At 36.3% G+C, this 27587-nt stretch overlaps 1 long non-coding RNA gene across 1 annotated transcript; it reads right to left on the bottom strand.

Moving 5' to 3' along the window:
• Positions 1 to 165: 165 nt before the first annotated feature.
• On the bottom strand, positions 166 to 27377 carry LOC136042146 (uncharacterized). Its single transcript, XR_010621186.1, has 2 exons — positions 25149 to 27377; positions 166 to 631 (listed from the first exon to the last, which is right to left on the bottom strand). It is a non-coding gene; the product is annotated as an uncharacterized LOC136042146 (long non-coding RNA).
• Positions 27378 to 27587: the final 210 nt, after the last annotated feature.

The raw sequence follows: 27587 nt of genomic DNA, 5'->3' as shown, positions 1-27587 counted from the left end.
GGCCAGAGGAAAACCATTCCAGGACTATGATCTTGAGCAAGATCATCTTTCCAATTGACTCAATCATTTTATCAGGGTTCCTAAAATAATTCTTTTCTTTAGGATCGGCATGTAGCAAGTACACGATAATTTGTAAGCATACAAAATAAAAAAATTTCACTTAAACAAGCTAAAAAAATTTATTATATTTTTTTAACAAATTTTTACTAAAATGAAGAAAATGAAATGACTATAATTCTTTTTTTTTTTGTTTCTTGAGTCAGTAGGCGGCTCCTTGGCTGAGGAGGAGAGGCCACACAAGGAGTAGAAGAGCTTAGATGAGCAGTAAATTCGTTTACCAAGGGATGAGCAAAAAATATAATAGATTTGAAAATGATGAAGGGTTCCATTTCTTTTAAAACATGAAAAGGGGAGATAAAAAAGAATGAACAAAAGTTTTACTGAAGATTAACTTTACTTAAGGTTGAGAACCCTTGGTTTTTATTTAAACTTTATAAATATAAAGTGCCACTTCTGCTGCAACGCCTTTTTCTGTGAAAATAAAAGCTATCACACAAAAAGACGGCAACAGTATACAGACCTCACAGATTTCACATATTCGACATTTACTGCTCAGCTCTCAATATTCAACCTAGAAAAGAAAAAGGACGTTAATCGTTTAGAGATAAAAGATAGAAATGGAGATAAAATAAAGGCTAATTATTCAAATTTCTTTTTTTCTGTTTAAATATTTTAACTGAGATTATATGAAAAGTTTTTTAGTCTTACATTCAAAAGGTTCTTGGACTATTTTTGACGTAACACCTTAAATTAGGTATTCTCGTCTTACACACCACTGCCGTTCTATGACGAACAAATACATTTTCAAGTGGCAATAAATTCATTTATTTAGAGTTAGCGTTTTCCAAGACCCCCCCCCAGATAGTCAAATTGGGGAAGAGACTATTTCTAGTCTGGTCCTGGTCCCTGGTCTAGCCTGCCAACTTTCAAAGTCCTAGCTTATCTGGAAGGGCCCAAACTAGAAAAACTGAGACCAACAGACCAACAGAAATTGCGAGACCAACAAATAAACGTTCTAATGGGGTAAGTCCATTAATCAGAAAGTGAAAACTGATACAAAGGCTTGGATATTTAGACAACATATATAGCGATCATCATTAGCAGATATGAAAAAAGCATTACAATTAAAACTAACATATTTAAACAACAAAGTAAATACTTCCGGTTTCAAAGCATATTAAATACAATTTTGATTTTATTGTAAACACTAAAGTCAGTTTGGGTGGGAACAGCGTACTTTACTGTATAGCATACAATATTAAAAATGAAAGACGAATATTAAAAAAAAAACCAAATACTTTTCAAATGAAAGCAAAAGAGACAGTTTCATTTGCTTTCAAATGAAAGCGAAACCAAAAACAGAAACTATTCTGTTTATAAGAATTGCTACACTCACTAAAGTATGACTTTTTCCACCATTGCATCAAAAAGGAATTTGAAAATGTTTCAAGGCCGTGATTAAGTGAAGTGATGGAACTCAAAATCCCATGTTAAATTGAAAATTTATATCATGAAAAGAGAAATCACCAATGCAACAGCACAAACACAAAAAAAAGAGACAGAAGGAGAAAAGAAAGACTTTTTTCCTAAATTAGTGATTAATATAGACCAGCACTTGAATGAGGCCTTAACCCTACTCATCCATACAATCACATAGGTCAAACAGCATAGCCACACACAATCAACCATAAAGAATAATCCATGGAAAGGCAGTCATGTCGTCAATAAGTATAAGTTGTCATTTACCAAACAATAGAAAAAATAATATAGACAAATAATTCAGAGGCAACACCCAACATATAAAAAGTACTCAAGTATTCAATGGCGGAAGATGCCGTTTTTAATTTCAGGCCTTAGCTTCTTGAAGATGCTACAAAATGTTTGCTAGGATTTTGCTCTATTGCCTCTAATTGCTTAGAAATCTTAGAAAATGTCTGGGTCTTTTTCACAAGTGTACTGTATGCAGGATATTGCTTTTAGAGAAAAATCGGTACTATCATGAGAAGAAGACAATAGCCTATAAGATGGTTGGAACCATTTGTCGATGTATTTTCCTGTTTTCTAAAAGTCCCATAGAATATTTTCAGCTACCTGAAATTCTTACAAGTCGGTTGCCAGAAAGAATCGTTCCAGATCGCCGATAATACCCCTAGAGACCAGAATGACAAGCTGGTATAATCAGCTGCTTGTTAATAGAGTTTGAAATTTTCATAAATTATCTCACTGAAATGAAGAAACGAAAAATAGTCAGGAGCCTTCAGTAAAGTTGTGCACATTAAGCCGAAATCATGGGGAAAATTAAATCAAAGCGAGGTATACATCTTAAAAGTGTTACCACACATAGACAGCGCCTTTGTAAAAAGTATTTGGAGCTTGGTCGATGCAAATATCCAAAATACCCAATAATGCGGTACGCAGAAGAACTAGACAAATCAAGAGATTTAGGTCAAGCGACAAACCTTGAGGCGGAGTAGAACCCTGTAGATTCTTCCCCGTTGCCCTACCGGCTCGTGACTGGTGGTAGAAACTTGGATTGCGACGAATTGAAGGATTGCCGACGGATTTTTGATCCTGCATTTTTCATGCGCAAACTGGAGACTAAAGTTTGGAAGCACAGGTGAGCTTTATTTTATACTCTATTTATTAAGCCGAATTCTTATGTGTTTTCAATTAAAATATTTTTAAAAATCCGACAAAGATTTTTCTTCTGGGTCTTGATCAACTTTTCAAAGATTCAAATTTTTTCAAACAAAGAAAAATCGATCATTTATGGGCTTTGATGTGACCCCAGCATAGAAGCCAATCTGGAAAGTACGGTGGCAAAAAGGAAAGCATTAGACCTCTCACAAAAATGAAAAGTGAAATCCATATCGAGAGTACAACAACAAACGGAGAAGTAAATTTTACAAAGTGGCAGGCTCGTCATTCCAACTTCGCATTGCTGCAATTCAAATTGCTGATACATTCGCAAAAATTTGTGCATCCGGTAAATTTCTTCAAAAATTATGCTTTAAAAAACAACAATATTTGAATTAACAATTGAAAACTGTCATTCCCTTTTATTTTTCTTCTCTTGTATGCGTCTTTTCCCCTTGGAGGAATGATTTATGGATTCAGGTAAAAGGATCTTTCCTTTTAAATCCAGGCTAAAGTATTTTTAAAACCCCTCATATGCGTCATAATCTCTGTTCGTTTAAAGTTTCAATGCTACTTCTTCCTTTCATTTAAAAAAACGTTTTCATTTTCATTTTTCATTGTTTTCTTATAGTAGGGGAGTCGGGTAAGACGGACCCGGGGGCAAGACGGACCTTTTGTCATTGCTCGACTTGAGCGTCACCTTTTTATCACTTGTAGAGCTAGAAATAACGGCCATCTAGTGGCAAGTTTCGGAGCGAAGTCTGAGAGTTGAAGCCAATCTTGTCGTCGAGAAAAATATTTTTATTCGTTTTCACATTCTCGAAACCGGCTTTTGAGGTAAATGTTTTTCTTTTCTGGTGTTTCTAATGTTCTGTTTTATACTGTGGTAATTTTTCTTGCAAATATGGAGGTCTAGGAGAGTGTGTGAGACATTAATTTTTTTCATTGCAGCGCCATCTTATGTTATAATTTTTAACTATTCCGAAAAAGCAGGTTTAGGGTAAGATGGACCACAGAGACAGCGGGTAAGACGGACCGGTCCGTCTTGCCCCCCATCATCTGGGATCTTTTTCGAAGTTATTATTTTTTACGTATTTTGTGAATATTGTGTTGCATTTATTGTTCCCGCATGTCAATTAGGAATATATTAAGCTGTCTCTCTTTTGCAGAATGGGAAAGTGTACTAGGAAAACCACCCGCGGTCTCCACGACCAAGACTTACTGAGAGCAGCTGCTATGCGAGTTAAATCTGGTTCGCCGCTTCGCAAAGTTTCGAAAGAGGTTGGTTTGCCACGAAGCACAGTGCGAAGAGCAGTTGCAAAACTCGACGCAGCAGAAGATCCCCAATCAGTGGAGTTGGCAACTACCTTCAACTTTAAAAGTGTGTTCTCAGCAAACGAAGAGATACTTCTGAAGGACTATAAGATCACGGCACAGCACATGCATCATGGACTTACGAAAAAGGAAGCAGGTCAGCTTGCATATGAATATGCCCAGGCCAAAGGGAAGAATATGCCGTAGAACTGGACTGAAAATAAGTGTGCAGGAAAAGACTGGATGAATAGCTTTGTGAGTCGTGTTGGGCTTTCCCTAAGGTCCTCCGAAGCGACAAGCCTTGCCAGAGCCACCAGCTTCAACTGGACGAATGTCAGCGAATTCTTCAATAATTTAGAAGAGCTGCTTATAAAGCACAAGTATCCACCGAATATAATATATAATCTTGACGAGACTGGAGTAACCACCGTTCAGAAGACACCAAAGGTGATCAAAGCAAGTTGGACGCATTACTTCGGCTGAGCGAGGGACGCTGGTAACAGTCTTAGGGGGTATCAACGCAGCTGGCCAGTCGATAGCCCCTTTCTTTGTCTTTCCACGAGTGAACTGGCTTCAAAGTTATCTCAATGGCACGCCCCCTGGAAGCACAGGAAAATGCCAGCCGTCTGGATGGATGACAGCCAAAATCTTCCCGGATATGATACGCCATCTGATCTCCCAAACCAGTTGCTCGCCCACAAATCGACTTCTGCTGATTATGGATAACCATGATTCGCACGTCTCATTGAGCGTGGTTAATCTTTGCAGAGAAAACGGCATTGACGTCTTAACGCTTCCGCCACATTGCAGTCACAAGCTGCAGCCTCTTGATGTTGCTGTTTATGAGCCATTCAAGCGATACTACAATGAAGAAGCTAACTCGTGGATGATTTCGAACCCAAACAGGAGGATTATCATTTATGAAATCGGAATACTCGTTGGAATCGCTTTTCCAAGAGCTTTCGTCATGGAAAACGTACTAAGCGGGTTCCAAAAAAACAGGAATATACCCTTTCAATAGGAACGTTTTCCAAGATCACGACTTTCTCAGCGCCTTTGTGACAGACCGACCAGCACCAAAGACGTCTCCCATGACAGGCCAGTCTGCAGTTCCATCAACCAGCCCTGGCGACGAGAGCTTGAATAACGACGTGCTGCCAACTACCAGTAGCTCAGTGATTTCTGCGACTATGCCAGTGACTCCAGAGTCGGTTCGTCCTCACCCTAAGGCAAGTTTCTATGCAAGAGACGGAAAAACGTCTAGGAAAAGAACAAAGTCCAAAATTCTGACGAACACACCTGAAAAAACAGACTGGAAGAAGAATTTGAGTTGAAAAGAAAAAAATCAGAAAAGAAAGCTAAAAGAAAACGGCCTGAAAAGAGAAACCTCTCCAAATAGCCTGGGAACGGGGAAGACAGCTTCGATGAACATATCGCGCTGGATGATGAAAGTGATGACAGCTTGCATTTGGATGGGTCAGAGGAGAAGGAGTTTCTTGATGGAACCGAACCAAAAAGTGGGGATTTCTTGGTTGTGAAAGTGCCGACCAAGAAGAGCTTCAGGAATTATGTTGGAGTTGTGTGTGATTGTGAATCTGATGGTTTTCAAGTTCAGTTTTGGAAGCGATTAGCTCCATCGAGCAAATTCACGGCAACTGAATAGATGAGCTTCGTGCGAAAAGAAGAGGTCATCATGAAGCTGCCAAAACCGACCCCTTCGGGCGGAACGACGAGACAGTCGGCTCAGTTCGTTTTTCACGTAGATTTGGCCTCGTACAGTGTTTAAATATAGTTATTTGCTAACTTTTTACTTTTTTACTTACTACTAGTATTTTAAGCATTCGAAATAAAATTGTTTAGAGACAATCAATCTTTTTGAGCAATTGGGTCCGTCTTGCCCAAAGGGCTGGTCCGTCTTATCCTATGGGGTGGGCAAGATGGACCTTTTGACCAACTTCACTTTTTTTATCTGGGCCCGGAAATGCGGTTGATTTATGTGTGAAGAAGGTTTCTTTACGTAACTCAATGTTTTGGGGACAAGTTAGACACCTTTCGTCAGTCGTTGCTTGTTTCCAACCTCTTCCGCAGACGAAAAACCAAAATGGGGTCCGTCTTACCCGACTCTCCCCTAATACTAGAGAATCCTGTGCCCTTGTCATTGAATTTTTCTTCCCCCATGACAGATTCCTCCAAGGAAAGATCCTCCAACATAGCCCCCTCTCCTCAGCCCCACCCCCAAACAAAATAAAATCCCCCTGAAAACGTCTGTACACTTCCCAGTAACCATTACTATATGTTATTATACCTTAAATATGGTGGCTCTGAGGTTGGGAATAAGCTACTGAAGATTATGAACACGATATTTGAAAAAGGGGAAGTACCCAATGATTTTAGAAAAACCTTAATTAAACCACTGTATAAGAAAGGTGACAAGAGTGAGTGTCGTAATTATCGAGGAATTAGTCTGGTCTCTGTAGGTAGCAAATTACTGAGTAATATGATACTTTTTAGACTGAGACATGCTGTAGACAAAGTTTTAAGGGAAGAACAATGCGGTTTTAGAAAAGGTAGAGGATGTGTCGACCATGTTTTCACTCTTAGGTTAATAATTGAGAAGTCCCTTCGTTGTCAAACACCTTTGGTCCTTAGTTTTATCGATTATGAGCAAGCTTTCGATTCTGTTTATAGAACAGCGTTAACAAAGGTCTTATCGTTATATGGTATACCAGAAAAATACATTAAAGTGATTTGCGCTATGTACGAGAATAATACTGCTGCGGTTAAGGTAGGAAATGAGGTTAGCAACTGGTTTTGTATTCAATCAGGAGTTAAGCAGGGTTGTGACCTATCCCCCTTTATATGGATCATTTTGATGGACTTCGTCTTAAGGAGCACAGGAAAGGCAATTGGAGACCATGGAATCAAATAGGGAGGAAGAACGCTCCTGGACTTAGATTATGCTGATGATTTAAGCATATTAGATGAAAGTGTGAGCAAAATGAATGAATTTTTAGAAGTTTTACAAGTTCAGGGTGCTAAAATAGGCTTGAAAATTAATGTTAAGAAGACTAAGTCACTAAGGCTAGGAATAAGTGAAGATGAAGACGTGACATTAGGTAACGAAAAGATTGATCAGGTTGGGAGCTTCAGTTACCTTGGTAGTATTATTAGTAAAGATGGTGGGAGCAGTGAAGATGTTAAAAGTAGAATAGCTAAAGTTCAGGGTATTTTTTCACAGTTAAAAAAAGTTTGGAAGAATAGAAAGATAAGCCTACAAACCAAGATTAGAATATTGGAAGCTACAGTGATGACAGTGGTCAAATATGGCTCTGAAGCATGGGCACTCCGAAAAGCAGATGAAAATTTACTAGATGTTTTCCAGAGAAGTTGCCTACGGATTGTTCTGGGTACCCGGCTGACAGACCGTATTTCAAACAGTAGGTTGTACGAAAAGTGTGGTTCAATCCCGCTTTCTGGGGCTATAATGAAAGAAAGGCTGAGATGGCTAGGCCACGTTCTACGGATGAAGGATGACCGATTACCGAAGATTGTCCTTTTTGGGCAACCATCTGGGGCTACACGGAAAGCAGGTCGTCCTTGTCTGGGTTGGGAGGATGTCATAAATAAAGATTTAAAGGAAATGGGAACTTCCTGGGAGGGTGTAAAGAGGGAGGCTTTAAATGGATTAGGTTGGAAGAGGAACGTGAGTAGCTGTGTTGGCCTCAGGCGGCTTGGTGCTGCAGTGAGTTATTAGTAGTAGTAGTAGTAGTAGTATTACTATATGTAAACACTGGTCAAAGTTTGTAACTTGCAGCCCCTCCCCCCAGGGATTGTGGGAGAGTAAGTCATCCCCAAAGACATAGTTATTATGGTTTTCGACTATGCTGAACAAAATGGCTATCTCAAAATTTTGATCCGTTGACTTTGGAAAAATCTGAGCGTGGGAGGGGGCCTAGATGCCCTCCAATTTTTTGGTCACTTAAAAAGGGCACTAGAACTTTTTATTTCCGTAAGAATGAGCCCTCTTGCGATATTCTAGGACCACTTGGTCGATACGATGACCCCTGGGAAAAAAAACAAATAAACACGTACCCGTGATTTGTCTTCTGGCAAAAAATGCAAAATTCCACATTTTTGTAGATGGGAGCTTGAAACATCTACAGTAGGGTTCTCTGATACGCTGAATCTGATGGTGGCATTTTCGTTAAGATCCTACGATTTTTAGGGGGTGTTTCCACCTATTTTCCTAAATAAGGCAAATTTTCTCAGGCTCGTAACTTTTGATGGGAAAGACTAAACTTGATGAAACTTATATATTTAAAATCCTGCGCCCTTTTCATTGAATTTTTCTTCCCCCATGACATATTCCTCAAAGGAAAGATCCTCCCACAAAGCCCTCTCCCATCAACCCCAGCCACCAAACCAAAAAATCCCCCTGGAAACATCTATACACTTCCCAATAACCATTACTATATGTAAACACTGGTCAAAGTTTGTAACCTCCAGCCCCTCCCCCAGCGATTGTGGGGGAGTAAGTCATTCCCAAAGACATAGTTATTATGGTTTTCGACTGTGTCTGACAAAATGGCTATCTCAAAATTTTAATCTGTTGACTTTTGGAAAAAAAATTAGCGTGGGAGGGGGCCTATTTGCCCTCCAATTTTTTTATCACTTAAAAAGGGCACTAGAACTTTTCATTTCCGTAAGAATGTGCCCTCTTGCGACACTCTAAGACCACTTGGTCAATACGATGACCCCTGGGGAAAAGAAAAAAACAACAACAAACAAACAGATAAACACGCACCCGTGATTTGTCTTCTGGCAAAAAATATGAAATTCCACTTTTTTTAGATAGGAACTTGAAATTTTTGCTATAAAGTTCTCTGATATGCCGAATGCGATAGTGTGATTTTCGTTAAGATTCTATGTCTTTTAGGGGATGTTTCCCGAAATGGGCTTTCCCATCCTCAACACCCCGCTCTTTACGCTAAAGTTTAACTCCTTTTCACGACTCTAATTTTAAAACAATAAAAAACTTTAGCGTAAAGAGTAATGCGTTGAGGAGAGGATAGCCCCTTTCATATACGGAGTATTTTCTGTTCTTTTTAAGTTTTAATGTCGATCCTTACTTTCAATTAAAAAAACTTAGTATTTAATTTCTAGATTAAAACGAAAAATTAAGCACTCCACATAATTTTTTTGGCTGATATCCGACGGCCCTTTCTCAAATATGTGTGGACTACAATAAAGGGGTGTTAGCCCCCCCCCCCTCTTCCGCGTAAAAAGTTGAATTGGCCCTTAACTTCATAAAGGCTGAAATACTGGATAAAACATTTATTCTGTCAAAGTTCAGTAATACTTTAGTATTACTTCAGCATTAGCAGTTTTGTCTAACAAAACCTTTTGGTCATTTTACTGACGACATGCATTTAAGGAACCCCCTTTCCATCGTTTTTAGAGTTTAGTGCTTGATCTCCAACAGACACAACTAGGAACTTGGCACCATGCAATTGACCAGATTCCGGAACCGCTCTTCATGCTTAAATATCAAACAGGACGTGGTAACGAACTGTAAGTAAGGAGCGACCCGGCTGAATGGTAACCGAAACTCTAAAAACGGAATTTTGATGCCAATAGATACATCAAAAGAATCAGGTTTTTTTATGCTGATTTCAAATATATAAGTTTCATCAAGTTTAGTCTTACCCATCAAGGTTACGAGTCTTAAAAAATTTGTCTTATTTTTTAAAAAGTGAGAAATATCTCATAAAAGCCATAGAATCTCAATAAAAATCACATCATCATATTCAGCGTATCATAGAACCCTACTGTAGAGGTTTGGAATTTTGTATTTTTTTTTTGCCAGAAGAAAGATCGCAAATGCGTGTTCTATTTTTCCAGGGTGACGTATCGACCAAGTGGTCCTATATTTCTTGAGAGGGTTCATTCGAGAGGAAATTAAAAGTGTTGTTGCATTGGTGATTTCTCTTTTCATGATATTATTCCAGGTTGGATCCAGTGCTGGTGGAGAAAATGTTTTAGTTTTCTCCCCGACAGACCTTTACCCTGGTCCAGGTTTTTAACCTGATATTGTTAATTACTGGTGAGATGGCACTTATGCAAATTTCATGTTCTTTCATGTTTTTTTTTTATGTATTTATTGACCTATTGACCTTGGCATGTTTTTTTGACTTTGATTGTTGGATTTTGATTTGGATGTTGGTTTGTTTTGGATTTATTTTCAATAACTTTTAATGCAACAAAACACAAATATTACCCTCGGAACTCGGAACGATTTTTTGAAAGTTAGTAAGAGTAAGAGTCGTTGTTTTCTTTGCCAAGATCATTTTATCCCACGGACTTTTGTTAAGAGTACATTGTATAATAAACATTTTGCATGCAAGTTACGTGGTAATGTTAATTATAGAACAACCAATGTAATTTACCTATTAGAACGTAATGAATGCTGCCTACAATATGTGGGGGAAACAACTAATAATATATATAAAAGATTTTCTGGGCATAAGACAACAGTTAATAATGAAAAAACTAATAACTATCTAGTTCAACATTGTAATAATGGTAAATGTTCCATATCAGATATAACTGTCACAATTTTAGAAAATTTAGAGTTAGAAAATTTAAATAAAGAAGAGAAGAATAATAGACTACGTAAACGGGAGGATTTCTGTATCCATACTCTTGGTACAGCTTATCCTTTTGGGCTAAATGATCGTGTAGCAAAATATGGTGACATGTCTCAGGTTGTTGTTAAATGTATTGATGGTTTTATGGACCATCCTTCTTTTACTTGTCCTACTAAACGTAAAAAACGATCGAGAGGATATAGGAAAAATAATAGAAAAAATGAATTAGAGTTACATATGCTTTCTATAGATCTACGCCAGCTGCTTGAATCTAGGGGTATGATTTTATGTAACAAAATGTCTAAATTATTTATCCAAGAGGAATTTAATCAAACTTTTCTGGATTGTTAAGAATAATACAGTTCTTGAATATAATTTTAAAGTAATATGTGATACAATTTGCATTCTAACTAAAACGAAATTTATTTCAAAAAAGAAAAAGTTTGATAAGATTGGTAATAAGGATAACAGATTATATTTACCTATTAATTTTACTTGTAAGCAGATTGAAGATATTAATTTACCTGAAATTTTAAATCAGCGGCATGTGAAACAGGCCCTTCCTAGTAATTTGAATTATAATGATGGTCCAGTTTTAACTTATAAATTTTCAAAAACTATTGGGCAAATTATTTTTAATTATAATTTAATACTTAAAAGATTAGATAATGATATAAATTGGAAACCGGTTTGTAATTGTAAGCAACTTTGCCCATTTGTAAATCCTACTTACAAACATGTTATAACAGGGGACTTGTCAATAATAAAGCAAGATGATCTTCAAATTATAATGAATAAAGGGGCTAATTTCCGTCTTTCTCAGCATCTGAAACCATCGAGTGTTCTTGATGGCTTGGAAGATGATTTTGATTTATTAATTGATAAGTGGTGTAAGAAAGAGAATAAAAGTAAAGAGAGTTTTCATATATGGTTAAATCCAACCATATATATGTATATATTACAAATTAGGAAAATCAAAAATCAGAAAATCAGGATTTTTGGGTATAAACAGTTTGTTACGCAAGTTAGTTCATAAGTTACGTATATTTTTTATTAATAAAAATGTTCTTTAAAAATTAAAAGTTCTAGTAGCCTTTTTAAGTAACCGAAAAATTGGAGGGCAACTAGGCCTCCTTCCCCACCCCTTTTTTCTCAAAAGCGTCTGATCAAAACTAAGAGAAAGCCATTTAGCCAAAAAAAAAATTCATATGCAAATTTCACTTTAATAATTTATGTGCGGAGAGCCAAAATCAAACATGCATTCAGTCAAAATGTTCAGAAATTAAATTAAAAACTAATTTTTTTAGGACTCTTTCCAACATGAATTCTGTGCTTGGTAATATGTTGTTTGACTTATGACTTCATACATTTTGGATTGAAGTCTGAATGAGTAATATCTTGTTCGACTTATACATTTTGGATTGTTTTCGTTGAATTTGGAATGATTTCACCTTTTTAGATGTAAGTTTCTGTTTTGTTTTTTTCATCAGTGAATTGAAATGTGGAATCACGCAATTTTGGGTCATAGTCAACAGACTGGTATTGGGGGTAATGCTTATATTAACGGACTTTTCTGTCTGCTTAGAAATAAGCTGCTATAGTAAGAATTGGATCCTAACTCAAAATTTAACATTCATATGTGTCAGAAATGAACTTTACCCCCACCCCTATATAGGCTATACTAGATCAGAGTATGTCCTTGCACATTAAGGGGGATAGGGGCAAAGTTCAGACTTACCTCTATAGTCGGAATTGTGTCCTGAATCCAGATTCAACATTCATTTAGGCTACATCGGAAATAATCTTTACTCCTACCTTTTATATACCAATTCAGGGTAGGCCTATATTTCAGTTCAGAGTATGTATTTGTACATTAGGGGTGGCGGAGGGGGAATCTTAAAAAATATATTAATCTTCAAAAGGAACTCTCAGAGAGAGAGAGAGAGAGAGAGAGAGAGAGAGAGAGAGAGAGAGAGAGAGAGAGAGAGAGAGAGAGAGAGAGAGAGAGAGAAAAAGTTAAACACATTTGAAGGTGCTTCCACTATACTTCAACCTAACCTGGGTAAAATTCTAGTTAATTGACAGCTTGCTATCTCAGAATGGGTTTAGGTTAAGAAAATGGAACTTTCACGGATGAATTTACAGACTAAAGTATGTCCCGGGAAGGTATGTTGAAGCAACTACCTTCACTCCTTCTCCCTCTAGAGGGCCCAGTCCTTTGATGACTTAAAAATGTGTGCGTTATAAAAGTTAAACCGTGCCAAATAGATATTCTGCTTAATTTGAAGTACAACAAAATTGTTTTCAGCTTCATAACTTTGCCCAATTCCATTTTATAAGGTTTTAAAGATAGGCTATGCAAATGCTTTTCCTAACTTTTGAAAAAAAAATATTGATATGGCTCAAAATTCTACTCAAATAACAGGAATTGTATTTTTCAGAACTAAAGCCAGAGAAAAAGCAACTAGTAGCTTAAAATTAAGGTAAAATGTCTTGTCAAAATTTCTATAGGTATAGATATGTCATGAAGGCAAATTTCAGGGCCCTCTAAAGGGAGAAGGAGCGGAGGTGGGTACTTTAAAACACTTTCCCGGGACATACTTTAGTCTGTAGACCCATCCATGAAAGTTTCATTTTCCTAATCTAAACCCTTTCCGAGATAGCAAGAAGTCATTTAACTAAAATTTTACCCTAACCTGTTCTGTTCGAGGGATGGAGCAGCTGGGGCAGTTGCTCTGAGTGCCGTGGCATAGAAAGCGTCGCGGCGGGAGAATTGACCATTTTAATCTAATTTTTCACTTTAATTTGGCTTTATTTTTCTTATTTTTAAGTAGGGAAGCAAGGGGAGGGGGCTATAATTAACTTTTCTCCAGACACCATCAACCCCAATAATGAATGAACATAATGAATAATGAACCCTCGGACGGCAAGTTATTTCCCCAAACGTCAGTCACCATCCAGATTACGACAGCCTCGAGCTGTTTCTGAGCCTATCCCAGTTTTGTCCCCAATTCGCTGCGTTACTTCCAGATATGAAAAAATCTTTGTCTCCTTCTTCACAGGAGAAATAAATAAAATAGCCAACTAGTTTCTCCCCCCCCCCTCCTTATTTTCATGTGAGGTGCTTTAAGTCGTTGCACTAATTTGCTTGCTCCCCGCTGTTTTGGTTTAGTTTCCCTTTTAATCATATGTGTTTTTCGTTTGTTTTATGCTTCGTTCTTTTTTTGTGAGTTTTTGGACTTTTTTTTACTGTTTCTTTTAATTTGTGGATATATATGTTTATTTTTTGTTCTTTTCTGTATTATTAGATTTTTCTTGTCCCCTTCCCTTTTTTTTGACTTGTATTTGTTCAAGTTTAGTTTGACAGATTTTTTTTTTACTCATAATTTGATTATTCATTATTATTAGTGTTTTTTGCTTTGTTAGTCGACTCCGAAGTCCGAATTCGGCCATTTGAGGGCTTGTGATAGTGATCTTTTTGAAATAAATATCTTATCTTATCTATCTTTACCACAGGACCGGCTCTGCCCTCTCTGTTTCCTAATGTGCATATATTTAGCGTAAATTATTGCTTGGGTCATTCCCTAGAAGAGTACTTCTCAAACTTATTTAGACACTGTACCCCTTTTTACCCAAACTTTTTTTTAGGTAGCCTACACCTCAGTTACCGCTTACCGTTTTAAGTTTTAATGTTGCTCCTTACGTTTAGTTAAAAAATTTATTTAAAAATTATTTTCTGAAAGTTTTTCAACTAATGCAGATTTGAATTTGGCTCAACTTACATGAAAATTTAAAATAGAATTTGCATATTAATTTTGGCAAAGTATCCCCCCCCCATGTAAAGTTTTATTTGGAAAGCTCACCTCCAGAAACTACCCTATCAATGTGAAAATCTTCCCGTATAAAATACCCGCTCCCCCACCGGAAATAATTCCCTCGAAAAAATATTTGTATACTTCCCAATAACCAATAAACAATGTAAGCACTAGCCAGAGTTCAAAGCTTTTAGCCTTTGCCTCGTAGGTGTCGAGGGGTCAAATTATCTTTAAAAACTTAGCTTTTAAATTTTTTAAATATTTTAAACCAAAATTGGCTAAAAGACCTTTCCCCAGGGTCTTTTGGTGATCGTGTTATTTCCAGAGCCATAGTTATTTGGCCTTTCAACTATGCTGAACGAAATGGTCATCTCGAAATTTTTACCGGATGATTCTAAGAAAAAGGCAGAGGGGTGTATTTGCCCTCTAATCTTTTTGGTCTCTTAAAAAGAGCACTAGAACTTCAATTTTTATTAAGACAATCCCTCTCCCAATATTTAAGGACTACTGGGTCGATATCATCATCCCTGAGAGGAAACAAAACAAACAAATAAAGAAACAACAACAACAAATAAACACGCATCCGTGATCTTTCTTCTGGCTAAAAAGATGTGATTTTCATTAAAATTATTTGACTTATAGCGGTCTTTCCCCCTTGTCTCGCATATCAGGCAAATTTTCTCAGGCTGGTAGCTTTTGATGGGTAGACTAAAAATTCAATTAGATTTATATTTTTCAAATCATCATAAAAAGCCAGTTCTTTTTATATATCCATTGTTGTCAAAATGCCGTTATTTTTTAAGTTTTGGTTACTATTGAACCGGGTCGTTTCTTATAGTCCATTACCACGAACTTTTTGACTTATTCAAACTAACAAAATTCACCTTGTCTCCGTGGCTACTCCTTTCATTGTGATTTGATATTCAGAATGCGGAGTTTTTGTTAACTTTTTGATCTGAGTTGGTAATAAGGATGCATTTCTGGCTTTTAGAATCTGGATGACAAGAAGGGGATAACCATAGCTCAAGACACGGATTATAATATTATTGTGGTCCATGACTCCAAGGAAGGTAAATGACCAAATAGATATAATAAAGTAGTCGCAATATGGCTGTGCAAAGGATAGATCAGGAACGCTAAGAGCGTAAAGTTGAAACTCTCAGGGCTACTGCTACTTCTACAATCATTAGATGCACTAATAGGGTATAAAGTAAAAACTTTCAAGAAATTTTAGATTGAAATAAAAAAAAATATGAAAAGGCACAATGTAGCTGCTGGTTTTCAAAGTCATAAAGCGCATATTTCTGCAAGTACCATTACAAAGCCGTCCTTAGCACTCGAAAAAGGAAAGAAAAAAAAGTAAAGTGAAATGCCAGAAACAATAACCAAAGCCGAAGCAGTGAAAATCTCATTCAGAAGTTAGATCATGCAAACAGTCTTTTGCTAGCGATTGATGCAGTCTGTCTAATGACCGGGTTCTTATTAGTTGTAGCAACCACGCCAATGATGGGAGACCGTGAAGTTAGAAAACAATTCTTGCTTCATGATATTCAGAATAATTATAGCTAATCCCGTTTTTCATGCAAACCCGCTGTACTTACCCCTCCCCCCTAATGTACAAAAATGAAGCCCAAATTATACAAGTCAAATGCATTCTGTCACCTGTCACTTATTTTCTGGTTCTTGTTTCGTCACAGTGATTCAATTTATAGGAACACAGGTTGAACTAGATCTACGTTGCATGGGCAACGTGAGGTGTTGCGGCAACCTTTGCTTGGCTTCGCCGAGTAAAGTGTTGCGAGAGCAACACTTTGGTTTTGTTTCCTCGCTGCGACTAAACGCTGAAGTTGTTAATCTGTAAGGATGCTAAAATACATACTAGGTACACCAACTCGCAAAAGTTGCAAACTCCTCATTGCTAAAGATGATTGTAGCCTTACAGCCGATTATTACTTACAAGTCCCCTACATGTCTTACCACTGGAACCAAATTGGTCTTACCATCAAATACAACGGAAACAAAAAATAGGTACACCAACTAGTAAGAGTTACGAACCCCTCATTGCCGAGGATGATTATGAGCTAACAGCCGACTTTTGCTTACAACTCCCCTATATGTCTCACAATTGGTATCGGCCTATTTTTGGTTTCAGTGTGTACCTTACTACTGAAGTTGTCAACCCCTTTAAATTTTCAAACTGGTATATCTCATGAAGGAATTTTTGTACAAAAAAATGGATGACATATACTTTAATCAGCTCATCAAAAGCTATCGACTGCCGTCAAAAAAAAAATCTATCTGTCTTAGTTCAAAAGTTGACTCTTTTGCCGTAGGCCAACTTTCTAACGTCATCACTTAGAAAGGAGCAAAGGATAAACTCTAATTTCTTTAGCAATGAGAGAACTTATAAAGTTTAAGAGGCACATCTGATACCATTTCTCTACCGCAATCCCAAGTGCGAAAAAAAGGGGTGCTAGGAACAAAAAAAAAAACACGACAAAACCAAAGTGTTGCTCTTGCAACACAATTAAGAAGCCGCATTGGGAGAATATTGGGTAATATATAATTTGAGCTATATATTTGCACATTAGGAGGGGGCTGGGGGAAGTATAGCGGGTCTGCATACAAAATATGTTAGCTATAATTATTCTGTTTTCTGTTTTCTAGCTTCACCTCATGAGTTTGGTCGCTATAATTAACTTCTTTGGTGTGGCCGCTATAATTATCAAGTACCCAGATTCGCTTTAAAACTGCGAGTTGGTATTGTTTTCAAATTGCATAATTTTTTCCTGGAGAAATTAAGGAGTGATATTAATACTTAAAAGAACATAAATTATTGCTTATCGGACAATAGGGGAACTAGCCTACCTGTTACTCATCCCTCGATCTTTACTCTGAATTAAATAAAAAAAACAAGTTTTTTTAAATGAAAGTAAGCAGCAACATTAAAACTTAAAATGAACAGAAATTACTAAGCATATGAAAGGGGCTTTTCCTCCTCAACGCCCCGCTCTTTACGCTAAAGTTTGACTCTTTCTCTTACCTCTATTTTTAAAACAGTAAGAAACTTTAGCGTAAGGAGCGGGGCGTTGAGGAGGAAAAGTCCCATTCATATACTTAGTAATTCCTGTTCGTTTTAAGTTTTAATGTTGCTCCTTACTTTCATTTAAAAAAACTTTTTTTTTTTTATTTAAATTCTGGACGTTTTTGAATTAATGCATCAGATTAGCTGCAGAGAAGGCAAATATCGCAATAAGAAATCATTCCAATTTTTAATAAATACAGTTAGTGAAATGAATGAACATTTTTATCTTGCAAAATGTTAGCTTTTATCAGACAGTCTTGGCTGAACTTTTCGTTAAGAAGTAATGATGCCAAGGCTATTTTAAAATAAAATGGATTTTTAACTGAGAATTTTTATTGTAAGTGTTTTATTGTTTTTTATTTTTTCTTTGCTGAAGACGGCCCTTAGATATAGGGCCGAAATATTCAAATAGGTTTTGTTGATTCACTGTCTTGGGAAAAAAGTCCTCATTATTCTCGCTTTTGTTGTTAAATTAATGCATGTTTTGATCTTGGCTCTCCGCACATAAATAATTAAAACAAAATTTGCATATTAATTAATTGCAATTAATCGGAAGATTTTGAGAAAAAAGGAGCGATGGAGGAGGCCTAGTTGCCCTCCAAATTTTTGATTACTTAAAAAAGCAGCTAGAACTTTTAATTTTTTACAAACGTTTTCGTTGGTAAAAAATATACGTAACTTACGAATTAATTTACGTAACGAATTTTAATATTCAATGTTTTTATTGCGTGTATGAGGGGGCTCAACCATCGTCGATACCTCGCTCTTTACCCTAAAGCTAAAATTTTGTCCCAATTCCTTAAGACTGACCTCTGAATCACAAATGTCGTAGAATAAATAGTTGAAATTACTGAAAATACTTTAGCGTAAAGAGTCATGTATAACGAGGAGTTAAACCCCTCATATGCGTAATAATTTTTGTTCGTTTTAAGTTTTAATGCTGCTCCTTACTTTCAGTGGAAAAAACTTTTCATATTTATTTTTTCATTGTTTTTTTCAAATAATGCTACAAAACCCTGCGCCCCCTTCATTGAAATTTTCTTCCCCCATGACGAGTTTTTCCATGGAAATATACTCCCACGTAACCCCCCCTCAAATCCCCCCTAAACAAAAAAATCCCCCTGAAAACGTCTTTACACTTCCCAGTATCCATTACTATATTTAAACACAGGTCAAAGTTTGTAACTTGCAGCCCCTCCCACGGAGACTGTGGGTGAGTAAGTCGTTCCTAAAGACATAGTTATTAGGTTTTTCGACTATGGTGAATAAAATGGCTATCTCAGAATTTTGATCCGGTGACTTTTGGGAAAAAATGAGCGTGGGAGGGGGCCTAGGTGCCCTTCAGTTTTTTTGGTCACTTAAAAAGGGCACTAGAACTTTTAATTTCCGTTAAAATGAGCCCTCTCGCGACATTCTAGGACCACTCAGTCAATTCGATCCCACTTGGAAAAAAAAACAAATTAACACGCATCCGTGATCTGTCTTCTGGCAAAAAATGCGAAATTCCACATTTTTCTAGATAGGAGCTTGAAACTTCTACAACAAGGTTCTCTGATACGCTAAATCTGATGGTGTGATTTTGTATGTATTGTGATTGAATGACTTTTAGGGGGCGTTTCCCCCTATTTTCAGAAGTGAGGCAAATTTTCTCAGGCTCCTAACTTTTGATGAGTATAATTGATCTTGATGAAACTTATATATTTAAATCAGCATTAAAATGCGATTCTTTTGATGTAACTATTGGTATCAAAATTCCATTTTTTAGAGTTTCGGTTACTATTGAGCCGGGTCGCTCCTTACTACAGTTAGTTACCACGAATTGTTTGAATTTGAAGTTTTGTCCCAATTCTTTAAGAGCTACTCCGGAATAAAAAAGCTGCTGAATTTTAATAAGAAAATTCTAAAAGTATTGAAAAAATTTAGTGTCTGGAAAAACTTTTATACTCAATATCTGACCTTTTTAAAATCCTGCTGCGGAATCCCCATCTCAGTGTAAAATTCGCCTGCAAAATTCCCTTGAAAACTTTGTTTTCTGAAATTCTTTCTGTGGAATATCCTTCCCCCATCGCATAAAACAAACTTCTATGGACTGTGGGGTGTCTTGTCATTCCCATAGACATAGGTTAGGTTGGATATTTCTACAATGCTTAATTGAATGGCTCTTCCAAATTTTTATCAGATGACTTCGGGGAAAAAGGAGCTTGGGTGGAGGCTAGTCTCCCTCCAATCTCTTTGGTCACTAAAAACAGGCCCTAGAACTTTCGGAGTTTGTTCGAACAAGCCCTATTCCGACATTCCAGAACCATTGGCTTTATACGATCATCCCTGGGCAAAATTCAACTCGGATCCATAATCTTAGTTCTGGCAAATAACACAAAATTTCCTTTGTAGCTATGAACTTGAGACTTTTATAAGAGTTTTTTCTGACATCTAATGAATCTAATATGTTCATAAGCTGAATCTAATGGTGTTGTGTTCATTAAGATCATTTGAACTTTTCTCTTTTCTGAAAATAAGGCAAATTTTCTCGAAGTTTTGGCCTTTTGATGGGCAACATTAAAGTTAACAAATTTTTGGTTATTTGGATTCAGCATTGAAGCCAATGCTTTTGTTCTATCAATTCTTATCAAAATTCCCTTTTTTACAGCTTTGATTACGTTTGAGCAGAGTCGCTCCTTACTCACAGTTCGTACCACGAACTGTTTGATAAAAAAGAATGCTAGTTTATTCTCGTTACATTAAATTGTAAAACATAGGGTTGATAAAAAATTTCTTATTATCTCTTTTATACCTAAGTATTTATATATTTATTTTTAAATTTCAGTTGCCTCCCTTAAAGGTTGTTTTAAGCCATTTATCGTGGAAATTGAAGTTGGTTTGTCAATCAAAACTAAAAGATTTAGGCATTCAAAGGCATGGAAAGCCAAAACCGTCGAAATTTCCATTTTTATTTTTAGACGTTTGAGAATTATTCGTACTTTTGTGCTTGCCCAAGAACACTCAAGAAGTTTGCTCTGTTTGAGAAAAACCGGTCAGCCGTCTGAGAAAAAATTAGCTTTGTCTCAATAGCAACTACGATGCTAGTATTCCACTACAGACATCAAAAACAGGAAGAACAATAGAGAATTCTTTCCGCAGACAGTGGAAATCTAATTTGAATGAATATATTGGCTCTATGTCCCAAGGCCGTCCTCAGAAAACCATAAACATATAAAAGAAGAAAAGCTTACAATAACAAACGACCAATAAAACTAAAATGGAATTTTTTTCAAACAGTCCCAGTATCTTTACTTCAGTGAAGTTCAACTGGGACTCAACCTAAAACAAAACTGTCTGAAAGGGGAGAAAGGACATGAATAGGTTTGAAACGAGCTTATGTCAAACGTAGGCCTATGCTATTTGAGGAATATGGTAGGAGGGGGACAGAGAGCCTGATGATATTTTTGAAATCAATCAGGGATCTGAATATAACAATTATAAACTACTCGTGTGCGGACAAACTATCGTTGATGCCTTGCTTAAAGGTGTATATAATAGTTTCATACCGTTGAGGCAGTTACAAAAAGAGTGTATCAAGCCGTTCTCGAGGGTAAAATCAGTAGGAATCTGGACGATCAAAGTATCTTTCAATACATTTGCAATGCATTTTCGATATGCTCCGCTGTGTTGGTCGACAATGGACGACCGCTGTATATAAACAGCGCTGTATTTGGTACTTGTTAGTTATTCGAAACGGATTCAAGAGTTACGCAGTGTAATATCTACCAATAACCATTTTGCCCCTCTGGAATTGGTTATCATATGCTTGTTTTGAATGAGAAAATCTACGATGTGGCTATATTTTAACTGAATATTTAACATATAGTTTTGGTTAGGGGTTATGTTAGGTTGGGTTTCAATAATTTTTTTCTTCTAAAGTGCTATTTTATCATCATGTTTTTTATATTTCAATACGATTTACCTTACTTTACTTCTTAGGTGAGTTTCAAATAACCGACGAGTATTTTGAATTAAATAAAATTCGTTCATCTGCTGTCATTTTTCAATTCCAAGAATATATACATAAAGGTTTACTGTTAGGAATGGCTACGATAGAATATCTGTCTTGGGGCCAAATGTGACTTAAACAAATCATTAAAAAATCATTTTTAGTTTTAAAAATCAGAGCAGTTTGGCCCGAGATCAGCGGTTTTTGTCTTCATATTTATGTTTTATGTTCACCATTGCTTCAAGATTAACATAGTTTTGCTAATAAAATGCTATGGTAGTTGCATTCATTTACATTTGCAAGACATTAAAAAACGTCAAGTCTGACATATTGTATTAGGCCATCGCCTTTTCTAAACATTTTTAAAATCTAAAATTTGTCTTGTATTTAGTTATCGATAAGTTTTAAGGGAACATATTAAAAGGAAGAAAAAGAAGAAGAAACACCAAGAAGCCCATACCCCATCGAACTTATGCATAGCTTCAATTTTAACTTTTATATCAAATAATCAATAACTGTATCTCTTTTAACATCCCTACAAAAGGCTCCATGACCTGTGAACGCAGGGAAAACATTATAATCATATCTATCAAGATTCATAATACTAGACGAGGGAAATAAACGCGGAGAGGGAAAAAAGAAAAAAAAAGAAAATGCGAATAGTTATATCATGAAAAGAGAAATCACCAATGCAACAGCACAAACACACAAAAAAAAGAGAGACAGAAGGAGAAAAGGAAGACTGTTTTCCTAAATTAGTGATTAATATAGACCAGCACTTGAATGAGGCCTTAATCCTACTCATCCATACAATACCATAGGTCAAACAGCATAGCCATACACAATCAACCATAAAGAACAATCTATGGACAGGCAGTCATGTCGTCAATAAGTATAAATCGTCATTTACAAAACAATAGAAAAAATAATAAAGACAAATAATGCAGAGGCAACAACCCGACACAAGGGCTCATCAGGAGAATACACTGGCCTATATAGGGTTTCGCCACTTTAAATTATCTACCCAGCCAAGTGTCGTGGCTACCACAGAATATCCATGGCATCCCCGTGTCAGGTATCACCCCCAAAATACATGCCTATGAAAGAAAAAAAAACAGCAAATGCAAAACAACCAAGTAACACCAAAACAAGCTTATCCTGTTAATATATCCCTCTTTTTAGCAACAATAGGTAAACTAAATATAATAAATTTTACCAAATCACAAATGTTAACACATTGCAAAAAACCTGAATGAACTAAACAATTATAGAATTCATCTTTACCATGTGGCTAATTTTTTAAAAATCCGCTCAATTAGAAACACAATTCAAAATAAATGGCGCTGCAACAACATTTCTCGAACCTCCAAAATTAGTTGAAAATTTCTTTAAGTATTTCTAGATCAGGAATTTCTTTAAGTATTTCGAGGCTCATCAGGAGAATTCACTGGCCTATATAGGGTTTCGCCACTTTAAATTCTCTACCCAGCCAAGTGTTGTGGCTACCACAGAATATCCATTTATTACGTTTTTACAAATCGGAAAACATTTCTCAGGGGGGAGGGGGTCTCAAATCCTTTGGATACTACTTTGCTCCCGGATTTACTATTAATAGGCCATATCTTCAGTGTAAAAATATAAGCCATCTATAAAAGTGAGTATAGTGCCTTTTGTATTTGAAAAAAAAAAATACGCTATGACACACACTGGGAACCTTTGTTTTATTTTATTTGTACTCACGTCATTTTACAAACTCAGAAATTCTCATTTTGTGTTTGGTTATAATTTGTCGTTTATAATGGTAAATAGTTTAATCTTCTGCTTGAACAATGTCTGCTATCTATTAAGCCTGAAAATGCGTTAAGGGTTTCTGACGAGACACATTCTGTTAAATATTTTTTACATTGTTTCCAGTTGTTGTTAAAAATAAAATTTATCAAAGCTTACATGGTAGTTATAAACTAAGAGAAAGCGTATAAGGTGATGATGCTTTATTAGCCAAAACAGCAAACGCTAGCGTAGGTTATATCTTGTATACAGTGGACTCAAAACTAAAGCATTCACAGGCAAATATCATACAAGTCCATATAATAAACTCTATCGAACATCAAATAACTTCTAGAGCTTTATCGTTAAAGTGCTGAGTAAAATATGACACAAATGGTTTACAATATCTCTTGGTACTGGAAGCTGGGTAAATAATTAATTGTTGACAATTCTTTTTGATTTGTGGGAGTCTGGTGTTTTCTCCTTAAGTAGAGGGGTTCTCAAGGTCAGGTAATAAACTAGGATTTTTTGGAGAGTTATGAGAATTTGATTCAAATTGATATGTCAACTCGTGTCAAAAGGGGAAAAAATATCAAGTCTCTCCTATGTAGTAGTCAATGAACTTTTATTTCAACAAAATGTTTGAAAATTCAATTTTAGGGCCTCTAAAACCTATTCTGGACCTCAATTTGTACATAGCCTTTTTGTGAAAAGCCAAAGATATGTTGACCCGCTAGTTGTTTCCAATTGTCATTGAAAAAAGATATTAGAAGGATGAAAAATTCAGTCATAGACGAATCACGAGGAGAGCTCCTTACTTTGGATGTAATCTGTCTCTACGCGCATGTTTTGGCCCAGTTACTTTAATTATTCATTTATTACAGTGTGTACCGCGACGACCATCTAAACTTCGTATTGTGTCTTTATCGCCTGACCAAGAGATTGAGAAACCGAAACTCCCAAATGGAAAAGACGAATCTCCCATTAAAAAGAATATAATTGGTGAGTAATTATCAGTTTGGATATCTAGCCCTATTCTTGTCCATTTAGGTTTTCCTGTAGAAATGGATGCTTATGTTTTTTTTTGCAAGTTTCATGTGTTATGGCGATTCCACCTACTGCCTTGATCTATTTCGAACGGGCGATATCTTCTCTTTTATAGAAAGCGTGAGCCTTTCTAATTCTTTTTTTTTGGGGATATCAGCTCAATCCCAAACTTTTATTAACCATTTCAGTGGTTTACTTTGGTTTTAAGAGATTTGTATTTTGAGCTTCCTTGCCCTAGTCAACGAATTCTCGTTTTACCCGGTGTTTTAAGAAACCGGAAATGTTAGGAAAATGTCAAAGTTTTCACTCAAACTTAACATTATTGCTTCCTTTGATTGAGTTTTATTATACGCAAATATTCTCTTTATTATTTTCCATCTCCTTATGTTAAATTAAGAAACTTCGACAATTACCAGAAGAGGTATTCAAATCTCAGCTGAAAGTGATAGAGACTTTGATTAATTTTCTTAATTTTGCCTTTTGAGAGTTTGGACAGGTCTGGACTTATGTCGAGGGGTTTATGAATACTTGTCATTGGGATGGTTACCAGAAAGGGTTATCGGATTTTAACAAAATGGTTCAAAATAAAAGCCCCTAATTCCGGTCATCAGGACATCTAGCTGAATGGGTTATGATATTTCATCTCAACCTGCTGGGAAGTAACATTTAATTTCTAAGTTTCACCTCTCAGTAGTACGCAGTGTTGCGACATTAAAATTTTGATTTATACCAAACAGCTCTTAAAATATACTTTCCCGGAAAAAATGTACCAGACACAAAAAAATTACGCGTATCTTGCTTTGAACAGTACTCTCCATAAAATATGTAATCTCTTCCTTTGCTCTTCTGCTCTCTTTTCCTCTTTTTTCTTTTTTATCACTGTTATTAATGATTTATTTCCTTTAAAATCGAAGAGCATCTAAAAAGAAAACATTTCGTCAATGTAATGCATACTGCCCTAATAATTGTTTTCTTTTCCATCATATAAGTTGTCAGACCGTCTTAATAAGAACATGTTATCTAAAGCTGGGACTTCACCTAGTGGATGTGGGCTTTCTGGTCCAAAAAAAGAGGATCCCCAGATGGTCTTTTTTTTCAGTTCTACTCTCCAGTACTTTTCAGAGCTTTGACAATCTTTTTGTTTTCCCGTTTAATCAAATTAAATTTTTAATTTCTTATTCTGTGTCATCCACCTTTAAAAACATTTTTTCACCCCAAAATCTTCCTGAATCTGGAAGTCTGTTAGCTCAAATTCCCCCTTTCTTCAAATTTGCCCGGGGTACATTTGGTCTGGCTTGACGTTTAAAATCATGTGCGAACAAAAAAGTAAACCCAGAATCTGGAAGCCCGGATGTTAGAAATTCTGGGAGGTGAAGCCCCAACTTAAGTCTTTTTCTGTTGGATTGTCCAACTCCTTTAGGATTATATATTAAAGCGCATTATTTAGGATTATATATTTTGATCAATCCCAGGCTTCATTCCACTTTGGCAATAAGGTATATAAAAGTAACTGCTGCTGTGTTCTAGTTGAAGCGATTGGAAGGAACTGATGAATAAAATATACCCTATTATTTATATATAATAAAATATAACTGATGAATAAAATAATACCCTAGGTTTTCCAAAACATCTGTAAAAATATTGCTTACATTATAATACTATGATTTATCAATCAAAGTGTTTTGAAAAGAACTTAGCATCGAATTAGTGTAGCAGTTGTTTCCAATTCCTCAAGCTAAAAGGTTGCTACAGGTAGTTTTTATATATTTCTTTTGGCTGATCTAGAACAAGCCCCTATAACCAGGAGCTGAAAGACTGAGCTACTAAGCTTAGTTTTGTTGGATAACAGATCAGAATTCCCTTAGAGACACAAAACAGATTAGTTGTTCAGAAACTAAAATTGCAAGAAAAGACTTAGGAGAATCGCATCATCATGATCTCTAAGCAAAGACTCAATTTCTCCCTCTTTAATATCTTGTATTTTATGAAGTACTTGTTCTTCTTACATTTTCTTTTCTTTTCTGAGGATTCTTGGAGACACAAGTACCGTGGTCGTGGATATGCTCCCTTGTATGAATCATGAGTAAACGGTCTCAACTGCAAGACGGTTTCGAGACTGTTTAAACAGCTGGTACTGCACTAATAATGTGTTTACACAAACGGATGAGTCTGGAAAGGACATAAAAGAGAACATGAATGTGCAAGGCTTTCAATATCTCGTGGAGCTAAGATTATTTTCAAGTTCATTGAGTTTCGCCCAAAAAAGCTCAGGACTCTTAAAGTACTGAGGTGGCAAACACTTAGACTCAGCAGAGATTGAGCGCCAATGAGAGTTTAATTCTTCTAAAGATTGTCGATCGACTAAGCTAGGGAGCATGACTATTACTGGTACCAAGTATTCTTTGCCAGAGGCAGCCACAAAGGTTGACATGCAGTAGAAGCGAATATGAAGCTCCTTTACTAACTTCACGCAAAAGTTCAGACACGATTGTAAAGGCATGCACTGGTTGGGCATGAAAATTTCTTTCTATCTCATCATTTTCTACATTTGTTCCAACATAGATTATTTTGAGAGGCAAAAAGTAATCAGGCTTGGACGGATCATCCCTCTGGAGATGTCCGTCCAGCAGCGCAAACTCCTCGGTATCACTATCGTGAGTGATCTGAAGTGGGAGGTCCACGGTACTAACATCGAAAAGCAAGCTAATTTGGCACCTACGCTTGAAGTTTTCTAGCCACCTTTTAAGAATTTTAAGTTCCATTCGCCCTGTTCTTGAATGTTCTTGACCAGTTTGGCATTTCGGCTTAACTACTTCCCAACCTTATTCAGTAGAGTCAGTCCTGAAGCGAGCATTAAGAATTATCTATGGTCAAGGTAAACTCCCATATCACTTTATTCTTAAGTATTTCCAGCTCACTACCCTATCAGAGAGAAAAACCCTCCTGTGTACCCGGTTTGGCTATAAAGCCATGACAAACCCTGGTTTTCAAGATTTATTCCCCCTGCCCTTTCTACCTCAAAGACCCAACTCATAGAAAGTCCCCCCCCCCTTCAACATCCCCCACGAATCCATGAAAGATGCAGGAAGAGTTTCATTCCTGTATTTGTAAACATCTTTAATCAGTGAATTTGTTGTATTGACTCAATTTTTCAGTTGATCGGTTTTTTAATCTGACAAATGTCTTTCTGACACTGTGTGTCTGTGTCTATTTTTCCCTTTGTTTTG

The sequence above is a fragment of the Artemia franciscana genome, unplaced genomic scaffold, assembly GCF_032884065.1.
Source record: "Artemia franciscana unplaced genomic scaffold, ASM3288406v1 PGA_scaffold_69, whole genome shotgun sequence".
NCBI lineage: Eukaryota > Metazoa > Arthropoda > Branchiopoda > Anostraca > Artemiidae > Artemia > Artemia franciscana.
This window is presented reverse-complemented; position numbering and strand designations above follow the sequence as displayed.